Genomic DNA, 16,576 nt, shown 5'->3' with positions numbered 1-16,576 from the left:
GTGGCTCGTTTTCAGGTAAACGCAACAAAGTCACGCAATTATTTCGCTCGCTAGATAATAAGGTACCCCCCACCCCTGCACTTCTCGGAGTTAAGGGATTGTAGACTCAGACGCACTGTTCCATTTTTACAACGGCATGCATCGAAGCGTTTTTCGTCAACCGTCTGGCTAACAATATCTTCAAAAAGAGCTTACGCGGAGAAATTCATCCGGAGTCGAGGGTTTCGCATTCGCGATTTCTGCCGCAGCCGCCGTAATTTGTTACTGCAATTGGAATTCGTAATTTGGAGTGAAAACAAGAGTTTCTGTCGTTTGCGATCGGCGAATGGCAGTTGACTATTCAGCACGACTTACAATCAGATTCGGTGCAGGGCTCAAGTCTGATGGGGTGATACAAACCAGTACAGAGACACACGTCGACAGACCGTTGAAGCAATGTCGTGCCGATCGGACCGAGTGACTTTGGTTGAGAATTTGCAAGCCGTCAATAGGAATCTAATACCGCGGCTCGTCGAAGACTGATAATTACTTGGCCAAGTAATGCTAACTGGAGAGCGTATTTGTCGTATAAACAAAATCCGTTAATCCCAAGGGATTGAATTCTGCAAGATCGCTCCGCGTCGGTAATAGTTGAGTAACTCGCTTTCGGGCGGAACCAGACTCGAGCAGAACCGGTATGAAACTTGGCTCGTACGTACACACAAAGATTCCATTACTGACGGAGGGAAACGCCGTCCTCGTTAGAAAATTTGCTTGGCCAAGTTTGCGCTGAGAGGGTTGAAATTCGCACCGCAACATCTCGCAGCTATAGCGATTATGCACACGAAATTCCGACACGACAAACGTAAATCAGCAGCCATGGGGAACATTTTTTCACGATAAATGTTCTTTTCGCATCCTGAGAATCAACGACCGTTTCCCAAGCCTGCAGTGACCTCACAGATAGAATTCCAATGCGGCGAACGGAGTCCGGTATGCATATGGTGACCGGACCCAGCACGGTAATTATCTTCTGTCAATTGCTTATCGATTTCCACCAGTATCTGATTCCCCGTGAAACTGTATCGGCCTAAACTAACTATGCCGCAAACAAAATTGTCCATTCAGCTTCAGCGGCCGGTAATGCGCGGTCAGACGTCCGCATAAAATATTCGAATTACGATTTTGCCTCCTAAGTGAGCGTGCGTCATAACTTAATAAAAGTCTCTTGAACTGCTACCGCGCAATAACGCTGTTTTCGCGAACCTTGAGCCAACCTTAAATACATCACTTCACTGAAAATTGCATTTCGCGAATACACGAGTCGGTCAAGACACGTGTCAATCAATGTTGGTAATTTTTTTACTCTTACGGAATATCATTACCAAGTAATTTTTTTTTTTTTTCTTCTTTCTTGTTTCGGTTTGTTTTTCTCTTCATAAAGCTTGGGAATCCCATTAGCGACGCACACGGAAATCATCCTTCGCTCGCCTGACGCTGCAGTGAATCACGGTGAAAATTAATGGCGTTTGGTGATCAGCATTAATCACGGTTACCGCGTCTGAACGTTCTGCCTTGAAATTAGGCACGTACGATAATTAGGCGGGGGATGAGACTGCTCGGCCTATTGTGGGTTTGTAGCCTAGCTCGACAGGATAGTTCACACTATCAATAGTGATGAACCGTGACCCGTTCAACCACCATTGATAATTACGCGTTGAAATTATCGTCGCGTTATAATTACGGTGATTCGGTTGACAACAGAGGCTCAGCCGGCAGCTTTGCCGTCTCTCTGTATCTCCGAGCAAATGTTTCTAGTTCCGCGTGACGATCGGGCTAAGCATTTGTCGATTTTCATCACGAAACAGGAAACGTCGGTATTGAAATTTACCATTGAATTCTCGTCAGCAAATTTGATGCGTTTAAAATATGAATTCGAAATATCAGCAAATTTGTGGACGAGGCATTTTTTGAGCGGGAATTTTGATGCGCAATACATATTCATGTTTCTATTCCGTGCGGTTCAGTCGTTAATCAATCAGCGGGTAACGCGCAATGAACGTTCTTTGAATTTTTAATAAATCATTCACCCTGTTGATCACGTTATTAAAGCTTGCGATCTACCTACTCGAAGATACGAATAGGCGATGCTGCTATATTTTCAACTCGCGCGAACTCTGCAACGTGAAATAGCGTTCGGGTAATTCGAAACTCTTTTTAACGCGCAAATGCAAAGCCAGCTTTTACAGGATTTTCTAAGTAAGCATCGTAAAAATCCATTTTCCGCCGTGCTACGTCCTTATTTTTTTTCATTACTCGAACGCGGCGCGCGCTTTAATCCCTGCAGCAGTTGTAGTAAAAGTTGCGGGCACGATCCGAACCGAAAATGCACACGGACCGAACGTATACAATCGTTTGAACTCCTCCGTTCTTTATGACAAAATTAAAACAGGTGAACCTGCGCTGCAGCGGCTCTGGCTGATCAAAATTTGCTACCGCAATGCAGCATCGGCTTCTTTTTATTCGGCTCTAAGCCTATCGTCGCATCCACGCGTGGCGTATATCCGAGTTTCGAGAATCCGACGCAATGATATAACTTTGGATATGCATCGATTTAGGTCTCCGCGAGAGGCGTGGAAAAGTCTGAAACGAATGGGAGAAAATTATAACCTGACCCCGGTTCGTTTAGAAGCGACTCCAGGCCAACGGATTTCATTACGACGGTCTGTACAGCGAAATTTGTAAAACACCGCGTTTGCTTGACGCTCCACTTTGCTCTTTCACCGGTAGGCATTACCTACGTCGCCTCTGGTGCAGGTCTTGCACTGCAAATGCGGATGAGTGCGGATTAGTCGTGCAGAGAGAAAATGAAGAATAAAATGGATGAGAAAAATTCGTTATATTTGTATTCATTGCGGGCGTCCCAAATCTCCGCGTCCTGTAGAACCGCTGCAGGATGGCTGCGTTGCCGCTGCACGACCGTGGTAACGCCACCGCGGCGGATTCGGATAATCTGGTTATATTAAACGAGTTGTAAAATTCATGTCCGCTCGATACCAAATCGCCAGCCAACAGGATAACCTAATAATCATGCCGTCCCCTTTTCATTTCATCGTTCTATTTTACACTTTTCATCCTCGTATTCCCCAAGCAGTCAAAATCGATCTTCAGGCAGAATCGGAAAATTCCAAATCGGCTCGATTCAACCTGAGAATCGTTTTGAAGATAACCTTCTGAACACACTTTTTCAGAAATCTGATTTTTCGCCCGAGTGCTGAACGAAAGTGCAAAACACTTCAACAATCAAACGCCGGAGGCTCGATGCGCGGGATTCACGTTGAATCCGTTGATAGATTATTGAATTTGTCCGAAATAACGAGAAAACGCGCAAATCCTTCGATCTGCGACAGTTATGCCGATCTGACCAATCTCATCTCGCTCTTAACGACTAACGCACACCGTTTATATAATCCTGGGGGTCAATTAGCAATCGAATTCAAAGTTCGTAAATTGAAACGTTCAATGGAGCCGAAGTCCTTCATTTTGTCTTTGAGTATACATAGATCTAATTCAAGATCCCTCTCCGCCGTTCCATTGTCTGAATCCCAAAGTCGCACAAATTGATGTACGTAATTGAACAGCCAGTCCTGCAGAAATCTCATTCTTTGGATCGTTGGCGATTGTTCGTGTTCGAAAACGAATCTGAAAAATCAATTTGGGAGAAATTGCTCAGAGACGGGCCTAGGCTACTCATATCCACGATTGAAAGGTGAAGAAAAATGGATGAAACAATCTGCGAGGTCGACATTTGGTACAGCTTTCGAAACCGGGCAGCGTCGAGCGATTCGAACACTGGATTACTCGCCGCAGAGATGGGTAATTCATTGGTACGGTGTGCATGTGAACGATATTAATTAATGTTGATCGACCTAACGTACGCACGTTTGCCAGGGTGAAGCCAGAGGGTGGATGAGCACAGTGCACACAAGAGAAACTAGTTGCATAACGGAGAGACCAAGTCATTACGTTACGATTGGACGTGTACATTGCTGTTTGCCTATGCGTGACCCTGCATCGCTCTAAGCGAATAACTATTAGCGCCACCCAAAGTCCGGGGTGTCAATACGATCCGTGCATTACTCATCCGCGTGGTAACGGGCATTGGGCGGAAACGAAGGAGGATAAGAATGACGAAATGTTGAAAGTTTTTATCGGGACGAGGACTCACCGCGAATGCATGACTTGCAGGGAGGATATTTCACGTAACCAGCCACACTGGCCGTAAAATTATATACCTATAATAAGCCTGCGGATGGTAATAGTTTAACGCGTTGATACGAAAACTTTACGGCCTTACGAGGAATAAAAGTTGCTACTAATTTGCTTACAGGTAGGATATAGAGAGCGTTTATCCGGGGATGGGAGAGGATAGGAATAAACATTTTATGACTCCATTCAGACCCGAGTTAAAGCTCGAGCTGGAAGTTTTTTTATAGATTCTGAAACAACGCGCCCGCGGAAGCTCCAGTCGTTTCAGTTCCGCAGGCAAGCTTCGCTTCGATAATAACGAGTTTCCGGAACTGCGGTTCCGATCTTTCGAAGAAGAATTTTATACCTTGGATACTTGTTACCGGGAGGCAGGTAGAAATATCCACTTCGCTTGTGCCCAGAGTAGGTGTCATTATTTTCGCACCACCGGCCATCGACACTCGCCCGAACTCGAATCAATGGCGAGAACAGACACGACCTGAACCCACATATTCCCAGAGTGCACTTCACGGTAGACAAATCGGACGAAGACTTCGCTCTTCGCCTTTGTCGGGAAATCTCTGAGGAAATACCGCGAGATTCGACTACTTGCGTTGTTATCAAGGCTACAGAGAGAGAGGAAGAGCAACCAGGCACACAGACACGCGTAAGCCTGCTCGTTTCACCAATCAACTAAGACCTGTATTTGCAGTTGACTCGGTTAATCTCTCGATGTGTACTTTATACGAACGTCGGAGAACCAAAAATCTCATCAGCGTCTGTCCATCCATCACGACTTGATATGCCAAGTTAACCAGCATCATTCATTGTCGGTTGAAGAGACGGTGCAAGGTGTCTCAACGTTATCATATATATCTCCACATATCGAAATCAAACACAAGAAAAAGCTTGGCAGCCTTATTCTATACACATTACGCAACAAAAACACTTTAAGACATTTTCATTTGACGCAGAAATAAAGAAATCAGAGCGAGTCTCGATTAGTAACAGACGGTGACGAAAACGGATATTCAAAGCCAAACGTTGACTTACGCAAGTATATAGGTAGGTTCTCTATGGTAAATTAACAATTTCAACAATGACATAAGATTTTATTCGATATGTTGCAAATTTTTCTATCGCTGGCTTTACCACGCCGGCCTCATTTCAATGTCGACTGTCATTTCGACCAGTGCGCTACGTGGATGTGATTCCAGGACAGGGAACATGTCCAATCAGAGAAGTTCCCGGAGGCTTTTATTTGCCCGAGGAACATGGAGGAAGACACGGAAATTCATCGGCAGTCGAGCTTGAATTCCCTTCCTATCTCGCGCGTCTCCGGATGAGCCCGAGAATTCCGGAAGAGGCTGTCGAGGTGGGGTCTGATTGGCCACTGCGTCGTTAACTAGAAAGGCTAGGCGTCGGAGAACACGGGAAACCGTAACGACGAGACACTACGTAAGGTGCCAAGACACCGCATCCCGGTAACATCTTATAATTCGATATAGAATCCAGTTTCGCGTTACGTCTCGCAGCGCTGCGGCTGCGGCAAGATTCTCGCGTAGTTTCGGGCTGGCTAGGACTGAGACGGTTTAATTCTCCCTGATTATATCGGCGGTGTTTGCCCTGCGCTTCAGCCCAGATCTGCATAGACGAACGACTCGGCTGCCGTGACTGCTGTAGCGTTGAAGCTTCCGCGTTGCGTGACGGTTTTGGAAGCTCTCCCATCCATCCCCCGCGTAATTTAGCCACGTCAGGTGTTGGTGCAGCGGCTGGATGCAGACACGCGGATTGCACGCGGTGTGAGTGTTTCTCCATATGTCGCCGTTGGAATTTCCGTCGCTGTGCCGCCGAGGCGCGTCGCGTGGAAGCGAGTGGCGTCGCCGACTCAGCAGATTCCTATCAATGGAGACAAATTGAATTTTCAACCGGCTGATTGATGAGAAGCAGGCGGGAAAAGTCGCGGCGTCGCGGCCGTTTTGCCTTCTGCTGCGTAGGTGGATTCGACTCGCGTGAATTTTAATTCACCCCGGAATTTGCCGCGATTCTCGCGCGGCCGCGGACTCGATGAAAACACGAAAATCTCGCGAAGAGCTTTTCCGCGTAAACCTCACACCGGCGGTTTGGCGGTGATACGGGTTCTCGCTCCGCCTAACCACCGAGAGATATCGAGGTATTATACGACGATAATGGTCCATTCAATAACATCGAGAAGACTAATAGCGGCGGCGTTGCGGGTAATGGTGGGGGTGTCCCTGGTTTCGTCCTAGGCTGCGACCCCCGTCGCTGCGCCACCTCCCAGGGTGACAAATAGGCGCGTCAAACAGAGCTCAAATCGCATCTCCGAGCCTCCCGCGCAATCGGCGATAGGAGAAATGCACCGCTGGACCAATATCCGGGAGTGCTCCATCCCCCCGTCATTATCCATCCCTCGCGGAAACTGCGCCAGCGATTGTTACGTGTAACGTATCTCACGGTAAATCCGCGACGTCTTATGCAGCTCGTTCGGCTGCTTCCGGTTCTGCAGGGCGGGGCAGGGATCCTCTTTTGCATTCCAAAGACGTCTTCCCGCGCCAGACGTAAGAGTTTCAGGCTGCGGGAGCTACTTCGCTAATGTTTGCAATTTATTGGGGCGCGTGCACGGCGGATTTTACTCCTTCCAAAACGGCTGCAGCAACCGCTGTGGTGAAACCAGGCACAGCTCGCCCACTTGAGGTGAGGCACCGATAGTCTGGCTGCACCGGATCCCCGTCCAAGTATCACTCTATTTGCCCCTCAAATATTTGCGCTTTTACCGTCGAACCCCGGATTCGCTTGCTCTCATCCTACACCGATCCTACGTAGCCACTTTGTATACGCCTCAAGCACCGCTGGCTTATTTTCACTGCGAAAAGAGAGGCACCGAAAATAGGAAGAGGTAACAAAATATCAAACACGCGCCTTCGGCTAAGGGTTCACGCTTCAACGAGGAGTTTGCGCTAAATGATATGTTTACAAGTATGTCTATACGGCTTATGAATCGACTCTACAAATCTGTAACGCATCTGTTGATGCTGATGAGCGCAAAATGAGCATGTATCGGCGTTACTTGAACAGATTACGGTGTCATCGACCAGACACAGTCTCTTTGGTTACTTGTGTTTTTTATTCATCGTTGGCGTTACAACTGTGTCATGATCCGTGCGGCTTGGCTTGGATCGATATTAACGCGATGTGATTGATACGACTTTAACGAGACGAGAGTTGAAAGCTGTTATAGTCAGATTAATACGCTACGACAGGGGGAAATATTTCGTCTGGCAAAATGGTATTCCGGTATTATACCTCGCCCCAGGTTCACAAGTATTTTTATTTTTCTTCCCTCCGAAAGATAAGACGTTTACGAGACGGGGCTTCCCCAATGCTCGAATTCAAAATCCTTGAACAGACGTAATTCAATCCGCAGCCCCATCAGACAACAATGTCATACGAAAAAAGCCATCTCCGCAGACCCCAACGACTTTCCATCCCTTCGTTCACCTCTCTTTTCCTCTCTCCCTCTCTCTCTCCCTCTCTCTCTCTCTCTCTCTCTCTCTCTCTCTCTCGGTATAATGCGTTTATTATATGAATCACGCGTATGGAAATCCTTAGAATAAATTTTATCCGGTCGAAGTTTCCCGCCCCCGTCGAGCCACGCATTTCTCCCCGCGAGGTTTCGCCGCTGCTGCAGCCTCGCGTCATCCGCCAAGCAACTCGGCGAGAAATATTTGTTCCTATGGAATTCATGGGGCCTTCCTTCGCCGCTGCGCCACGGGTACCGACTCTTTGTGCCTCGTTTCAATCGTCTCTGCTCACTTGGCACCCCGCTCAAGTCGCACCCCTCGACGGGGATGGCTGAGCTCCGGTTCCGACCACCGGTTACCACTCGACTCCGCCTTACAATCGGCCAGGGCCGAGGGTTTTGCACCCCCGCAAAACACGGGGACGAATTTGTTTGCCCGACAATCATTAAAGAGGTACGACTCTGACTGGGTAGAGAGGCCGATCGCTTTTTCGAAACGACGTTGTTTTTGTTTTTTTCATCGCTCTTTTCTCCCCTTCGATATCTTTCGTTTCGCGTTTATCGTTACCGAGCTTCTCATTACGCGTTATTTTGCAAAATGATCCTGTCTATTTTTCTTAGATTGGGTACTGCTTTAACCCGCTGAACAAATGGTGTTAGGTTAAAAATTGTCCAGAGCTTTGACTTGAGGTCAATATTAGACCACCGAAAAATATCATCGTTAGACATGTGTCATAAAAAAAATAATTCAAAAATATCATGTTCCGTGTAAGTCGGATCACAGATCTGCAAAACCATGATCGTATCAAATTTTTTTCTTCTAGTACACGTTACACTTTCACGGATTTCAAACTATATTAATACATGCTTTAATCTTATCGGACAGCAGTTGAAATTTTGTCGGTTCTTGGATTTGCCGCTGCGGTCGTTACGCAGTCGGTCTTTCCACGCGCGCTTGTTTCATTCCGAGCGTGGCTTACGCCGCAGGATGACCGTAATTGGAGGATCTACCTTATGCCGGGTGAAGGAGGAGCGAGCGTGATGAATCGTGAGAATTATTGTTATAGGGCGTCGGTGATGTCTCGGGGTGCGTCCATTGTCGGAGCTTTGTCGTCAGGCCGGGATTGGAAGGGTGTGTAACCTGGTCTAGACGGCCGGTTTGCGGGTGTGAAATTATTCGGTGCGATGGCCGCCACACTTGCGCCTATTCCGCATTCCGCATTGTTGCATTGTTCGCCGACTGATTGGAATTTAAATTTTATTCATGGGATCGTTCATATCCGACCGGCAGTTATATATTCAAATCAAGAACCGAAGCGGCGCGGCGTGCGTTTCGCGCGCGGATCGTCGTAACCCCGCCGGATTTCGTCCCTCCCCCCATTCGCGGGGCCTTCTCCCTGCCAAACAGAGCCGCTCCGTAGCGATTTTGTCGATATCCAGTGATGGATGAACCCCAATTCCCGATCTTGCAGCGCGCTTTCCAATTCTCGGCGACCGCGCAGCGCTTCCAGTTTGCCCAAGGCGAACGAAACGGCCGACGCAAGTTCAATTTTCACGCGGCCAACGACGGGATTCCCGCTTGGCCGAATATCACGGACTGCGATACGCAGAGAGCTAAGACGCGATCGTTTAGTTTGCTGGATATCGAACGACCCCTTAAATCGAGCTTGAACCGTCTTCCGGCGCTCCGGCTGGACGCTGGATGTAACCCGCAGCCTCGGCTATGCAGTCCCCGGTAAATTGCAACGAAATTTGTTCTTCTTGCCAAAAATCGAGCCGCGCTTATCGATGCCCGGCTCGCCGAAACTCCGCTAAAGGGACTCGCCGTAGGCCGGTCACGGACGCGATGCACGACTGACTCCTACCCTCGACCCTCCCCCCCACCCCCGCCTCGTCCACCCAGTTCCGGTCTTTTTCCACTGCCCCAACCCCCGGCCACTCGTGGAATCCTAATGTCTCCGTTTGACGTCATGCCAAATACGTGTAAAGGCGCCCTTTTTCCTCACTCAGTCGCACGAGACGCCAACCTTTCGAAGCTGCATCGACGATCTATATAAGCGTCGCGACGCGTCCCGGAGAAACGTCCGGTTTCTTGGTCATTTTATCGATGCGCTCGCCTGTCAGATTCTGGTAACTGCAGTGGATTCGCCGTAACTTTCCGACCATGCGGCTCTCAGGGTGGGGCAATTCCCGAAGACAGCAGGAGAGGAGTTACATTCAGATTTCACGTCATTTCGAAACCGATAAACGAATTTCACTGTAATACGGCGGATGGTGCGAGATAAATTTATAACGCACGATACGATACACCGAGTTATTTTGGAAACTGAAATAACGGTAACTACAGGACAGTTTACTCTCACGCGGTGAATGGTAAAGCAAACGTTATAATTGCGCCTAATTATGCGCATTTTCATTCCGGTTATACACGCACCGGCTCTCGTCACGCGCCACAATCACAGCTCTCGATTTGTTAACGAGGTGTTTGATTTATTAGTTATCAAACGAATGGAGCGCAACGCCCTGACGCGACGCGTTTAACGGAACGTCGTATCAATCCTACTTTCGATAAACATTTCGACAGCTTTTCTAACAGCGCTGCGCAACTGCGAGGAAAGAATTCACAGAGCAGCGAGACTTGGGGCGAGAGTATGAATTTCAGTTTAATTGAACTGTGTGCAGGAGTCCATTATGAACTTCAACCTCAACGAGGGGAGAAACCGGTATGAACCGCTAATGTTTGGCATTAGACCAACACTCGGAGAGAGTAACGGGTTAGAGTCGAGAACCACAATCGAACCCGATGCTTCGTTGAGGGAAAAAAGCTTCCCTCTTACGAATTACTAACACACCTGCAGCCGTGATGCTCCTCTTCGTTTGCCCAGACTTTTCATGATTCTGCACTAGTCAAGTTTCACCCTATTCTATACCCAGTGAACACTCGAAAAGGAGAAACGTTATTTACGCAAATATCAGCCCTCGCGAATCGATGGGAAGCATGTTTCGACTCAAGTTCACGCGTACACGATGCTCACCGAGTGTGTTCGGAACACAGCCTTGCTTCCACTACCTTCCACCAGTACGTCGAGCTATACGTCAGTGTCGTCGGGCGTTAGGTACGCGTCGTCTAACCGACAAACCGACGTCCCGACGCCCGCGACGCCTCACACATCAGCCACGGATCGCATCCCGTGTCACTGGCTTCCGGCTTCTTGCTTGATCATCGGGCCACTGGAATTCATCCGACAAATCAAGTCCAGAATCGGAAGTATGCGCATCGGGTAAGACGTCTCGATTGAACGTATTATCAGGAATTTTTCTACTCTGTTGCTGAGTCAATGAATCAAAAAAAGAAAAAGAAGGGAAAGCTGTTTCTGTATTCTGTTATGATTTAAATTTAAGCTTGCAACCGAATTTGATGTTAAGAATTTGCCAAGTCAAATGAAAAATTACCGAACGAATTGGTCCAAGAATCATGAAAAAAAATTACGCTTCGTAAGAAACTAAGAGGCTTTGGTAATGAAAAGTTATGATACCACGTTTTAAGGGCATTCAGGGTTCGTCATTACATGGGTTCGACTTTGTTACGAAAGAAAATAAGTTGTCAGCCGTTTCATAGGAGAAAGCAAAGCATTGTGAACTCTTACCGTCACCCTTTGTCGTTCACATTTTTCCGCTTCGTTGAAAGAAAAAATAATTATCAACGATGAAAGTAAATCTTGCGATATTATATTCGTCACAAATGTTTAGGTTCAGTTTTTTTTTTTTTCAGCAAATATATTAACGATGTGATCAAAGTCAATAACCTTTTCATGATTTCAAGCTCAATATTAAACGATGCCAACTCATTGGGGGATGAATAGGGTGGCTTTCGAAATATTGACATACTCCAGAATTGATTGGTATCTTAAACAAAGTTCGTTACACTTTTAAAAAAATGTAATAATGATTTCCCCATTCCTGAAAGGTCCGATTCAACTCATGTATAGATCATTATCGTCAGAAGAACAATCGCTGTACAAAATTTGCGAAAATTGTTCGCTGATGGCTAAATTGTTTTTTGTTCCAAATTTGAAAAATTGGTCACAACTGTTAACGTGACTTTTCATTTCCAAACTGCTGCATTCGAAAAATGTGAAATGGTTCACCGAAAGATATGTGAGGTAGACAGGACGAATCGTACCAACTTTATTGAGAAATTTTAACGATAAACATGTCGTTCGTCTAATGTTTTGGATGTGAAACGAACTTCGGTTATGAAACAAACCGATCTTGGACTATGTTAATTTTTAAAAAGTCACTGTACACCCTTTTCTTTAGCTCATCCAGACTGAAATTTGTACGTGAAAGCTAGCGTCATTTTTGAACTTTCCTATTCAATTAACAATATAAAAAAAAGTGACATCTTAAACGTAGATCGACGAATTTTGGGAATTTCGGTCTCAATCGACGCAGCATTTCTTAACTCGAAACTGACTGAATTTTGTATTTTATCGAGCACGTGATTTTTTAGTTACTTGAATAACACAAATAAAAACGATTGGTTAATTTTCAAAAAAACATTAAGGAATAAAATATTTCAAATTATTTTTTTTCCATTTTATTCTTCTTACTCATAAACTACATAACAGATAATGTCCGAAAATGGTCGGAGTCGCTTCTCTAGGCCTTGCAACATCGCTAATTAGCGAAAACTCAACTCTTGATTACAACAACTTCCGTTATTCCTATTTTTCTCCGAGAAAAAATGAGCGCCGAGTTAGTAAGAATAATCGCTGAACGTCAGGCGCAGATTCAGGCCTCCCTACGACCCAATCAAAATCAAGATTCAAAGCGATAAGGACGGGTATCAGGAGCGCGATTAGGTTGGCTGGATGTATTATCCGTCTCACGCATCGAGTATCCCGCACGGCGTTCCCCAGCGGACTGTGACACCGATCCGCAGCGACAGATTGGCTCGGATAAATTAATTTCATTTACCACTGATTTAGGTAGATAGCATGGCACGGCTGAAGGGAGTCAGTCGCTTCGTTGTACACGACGCGCGACGCCGCGACGCGACGTCGTTCCCTCTCCACCCTTTGATATCAAGGGCTCAAGTTTAATCGCGCGATAGATTAAGTTTCCCGACTGAATCACGGCGCGTAAGCTGACGGCTGGAGGTGGAGCCGAAATATATTTGGAAAATTGACGTTTGTGTAACGATTCGCGAAATAGGTACATTTATCTCGCTACTGATATTCGACTATCGTTATTAGTTTGATTGAATATCTACACTTTTTGCATTTCTTCAATAATTTACTATAAGAGTTTCCACGCAGTTTACGAAATCTTGGGTAGTGAAAAAATTTCAATCTTGTAAGTTTTTAAAATATTTTTTTCTAACCGCATAAAAAATTCTACGACTGTTCCCCAACTTTGCTTCAGTATTACGACTATTCCAAACTCTCTAAATTTCCAGCTTTTACGACTATCCTGATTATTCAGAATTTTCTTTTATTTTTTACCGTCTTCTCTACGTCGCAATAAAGGGAAATACATCCACCTATATATATATACATATACATTATGCAGTGAAAAGTATGCGGTGAAGTATGATTTGCTGATGAACAATCGGGTAAAGAAAGAAAGAGAAAAAAGAAAAAAAATAATCGTCGCAACGACGCGATTGAAAACTCGACGTTTTAATTAATCGAAGAAATGCTGGTGCAGTGCACTCGAGAATATCTGATATCGCTTTGAATATTTTCCTTAAAACCGGGCGAGAATCTTAATAATACAATCTTGGCATCATTAGCTTCAGAAACGGTGTGAAGTTTTAATTAGTTGTGTAATTTCATTCGGAAACACTCGCGGAGCCCTGCAACGAGGACTTCCATTGTGTTTTTATTCATGGCTAAAGAGATAGCCGGCCGGCATCCCTTATATATATAGGCGGTGCCGGAACACCGAGTCTCTCCTTCTTCTTTCGTGCTTGCAGCAGACCTCTCGCCGTTGTTCTCTGCCATGAAACTTTAACTTTTGCCCTCTCCTTTCGCGCTCCTCGATGAGACGACGCCTCGACGAAACGCGGGTCCAAAGGCAAACGAGGCCAGAGAAAGTGCACGCGAAAAAGAGGAGATGCTGCGTAGGCGGGTATTTATCCGGTAAACCACCGCCGCCCCCGGCAATTCGAATTGTTTATTAACGCCCGGAGCGCCGAGAGGCGGAGGCCTTGATTGAGATTACGGCTGTTTTCGCAGCACGGCTTTAGACGCGTTCAACAATTAGGCCTCGCTCACTTAACGCCCTCGAAATTTCGTCAATTATTTATTTTCTCGAGTCGAAAGTTTGATGGACCCCAAAAATCGCGCGCGCGCGGCACGTCGCGTAATTATTACGATAACCGGGATTTCTCTCGAGCTTTGAACAGCAGAGCTCCTGCATCCTTGCGCATGGGTCGCTGTAATGTAAACTCCGTTATTTTTTTTATTGTTTATTGTTTTTTTTCTTTTTTCACCTTTCGAGATAAGGCAGGAAAATAACGAAGGCGAATCTCGGTCCGGCCTTTGTGTGAAAAATACTTATAAGCTTGATAAAAATTATCTTAAAGAACATAAACAGCGGCTCGAGAACCGAGATCCCCTCGCACAATGAGAACGCTCCACTCGCTGCAAGAAAAGTTGTAAATTTATTTCTTAGGAATAACAAGACACCGTATACACAATATATGTATACACACGTATAATAAGTATACTATACATAATAAATACGGAAAACCGCTTATACGTTATTTTACGATAAGAAAATTAATTATACCTATCGTATATTTAAAAGCCGACTCTCGGCGGTGCAAATTCGTTGTCGCGTTTACGTCAAGTTTTAATAGAATCTCTTTACTCCTCGCTTTCGCGTTGCTGACGACGTGATATCGAGAAAATGCCGATCCTTGGTCTGCGTGAGGTAAACGCGTTGTGGATATTTTTAAATTTAATTAGAAAATATTATTTCAACTTCATGTAATTTATACATCGGTAAGAATTTGATTGATTTCTTTTTTATAGCTATTTATACCTATATTCCTTCCCACGCCATCGCATCTCTTCTTTTTTCACCTGTGAACTGTAGCCACTGCACGCACTTTACTTTTCAAAGTATTACGTACTTTTGACGTGATACGCATTATACGTAGCCAGTTGTATAATATATCACGTTGCGCAGAACTGGGAAAAAATAATTTCAATATTATTGAAAGTGTGGAAAGAAATTTACGGTCGATCTATAAAAGCTAGGCGAGACGAGAGAGACGCGATAACCGACGGTTATTCAGGAGGGGTCTTTGGACTTATTAGACGGCGGCAAGACTAGTGGAATAACAGGCGAGATGAAATTAAAATCGAACAATAACAAGCGGGACGTGTCTAGCTGCAACGAAAGCGATCTTAACCATGGAATACGTTGCGGAAATAGGAAAGGTCCGATTTTGCAGTGCGAAATGGAAGGAGGAGAAAAAAATTGTCAACGAAGGGATGTGAAGGAAAATCAAAAGAGACGAAGAAAAGGATCGGGTAAAGATTGCGGTGCGCGTTACTCGGTCCCCTAACCAATACGCGCTAGGTTAAATTCGCCAAGTTTTCGCGCAAATTAACGACGAATTAAGTCGTTCCTGAGCCGAGAACGAGGCAGACGACGTCGTCGTCGTTGACTGCCGACGACTATGGAGATAATATTCGCGAACGGCGGTCCGGGCAAGATATCGAACCATCTCATTACGATAATTTCCCAAGAGATGGCTGCATTTTTCTGATTTCCTTTCCTCCCGGGTCGGCGGCGGCGGCGGCGGCTCGGTATATTTCTTTATTTTCCGCACAGTACCGCTTGGCAAAGGGGAGGCGGGCCGAGGAGGAAGAGATAGGAAGAGGAGGAAAGACGGGCGGGCTGAAGTGGTAGGTGAGGGACTTTATATATCGAGGCGCGAACCGAAAATGAAACCATTTATTCGAGTCTGAAGACCCGCGAGAAAAATCTCGGTGAGAGGAGAGACAGGAAGGCACGGGCTGAGGTTTTCACGGAGAGCGGGATAAGGCGCGAGAGATAAGTACGAGTTGAAATTCCCTCGAATAACGCGAAATAAGGGAAGAGAAAAGAAAACCGAAGGCGGAAAGGAAAGAAGGAGGGAACAAAAAAAAATCGATGCCGATTAATACGGTACAAAGCTCACCGTGAATAAAATCAAACGCATTTCTTCAATCATCCCGCAGAGCTGAAAACGGGGGTAAAGGAGTGGAAGGGGTGGAGGAGGTAGGGAGAGAGAGCCTCCAATATCCCGGGGATTGTCGGAATATTCAGATCAGTTTACTTTGGGGTCGCTGATTAATGCGTCTGCATTAAGAATACCTCGGCTGGAGGGGATGGAAGGGCGGGGGCGGGAGGGGGTGGGGGGGATCTTCTTCGTTCCAGCGAACCGCGGGGTCTTAAACGCTGTCTCCTTACGGCCATGCACGCCGTTTCTTGCCTCGGGGGTTAATTGTCAGAAGCCTTTCCCCGTGTTGAGATACGCTCTCTATTTCCGGGCCAAATACAGCGCCGCTGCAACCTGCAGGGTTTATACTTCTCCGAAGGGTAGGTACTACAACCGCCACCCACCTCCCGACTAATACCTTAATGCCTAGCAAAATGCACCGCCAAACGCGTGCAAGCGGCTTGGAAACAATGACGTTCGTTGGAGAGGGGGGTGGAGGGACTGTAAGCGCTACCTGGAGAACGCTTACCGTGAAATCAACGAGCCGTTTCCTGAACTGCGCAGCCACGCAACCGGTAAAATACTCT

Source organism: Neodiprion pinetum, chromosome 6 (assembly GCF_021155775.2).
Source record: "Neodiprion pinetum isolate iyNeoPine1 chromosome 6, iyNeoPine1.2, whole genome shotgun sequence".
In the NCBI taxonomy this organism is placed as follows: Eukaryota; Metazoa; Arthropoda; class Insecta; order Hymenoptera; family Diprionidae; genus Neodiprion; species Neodiprion pinetum.
This window is presented reverse-complemented; position numbering follows the sequence as displayed.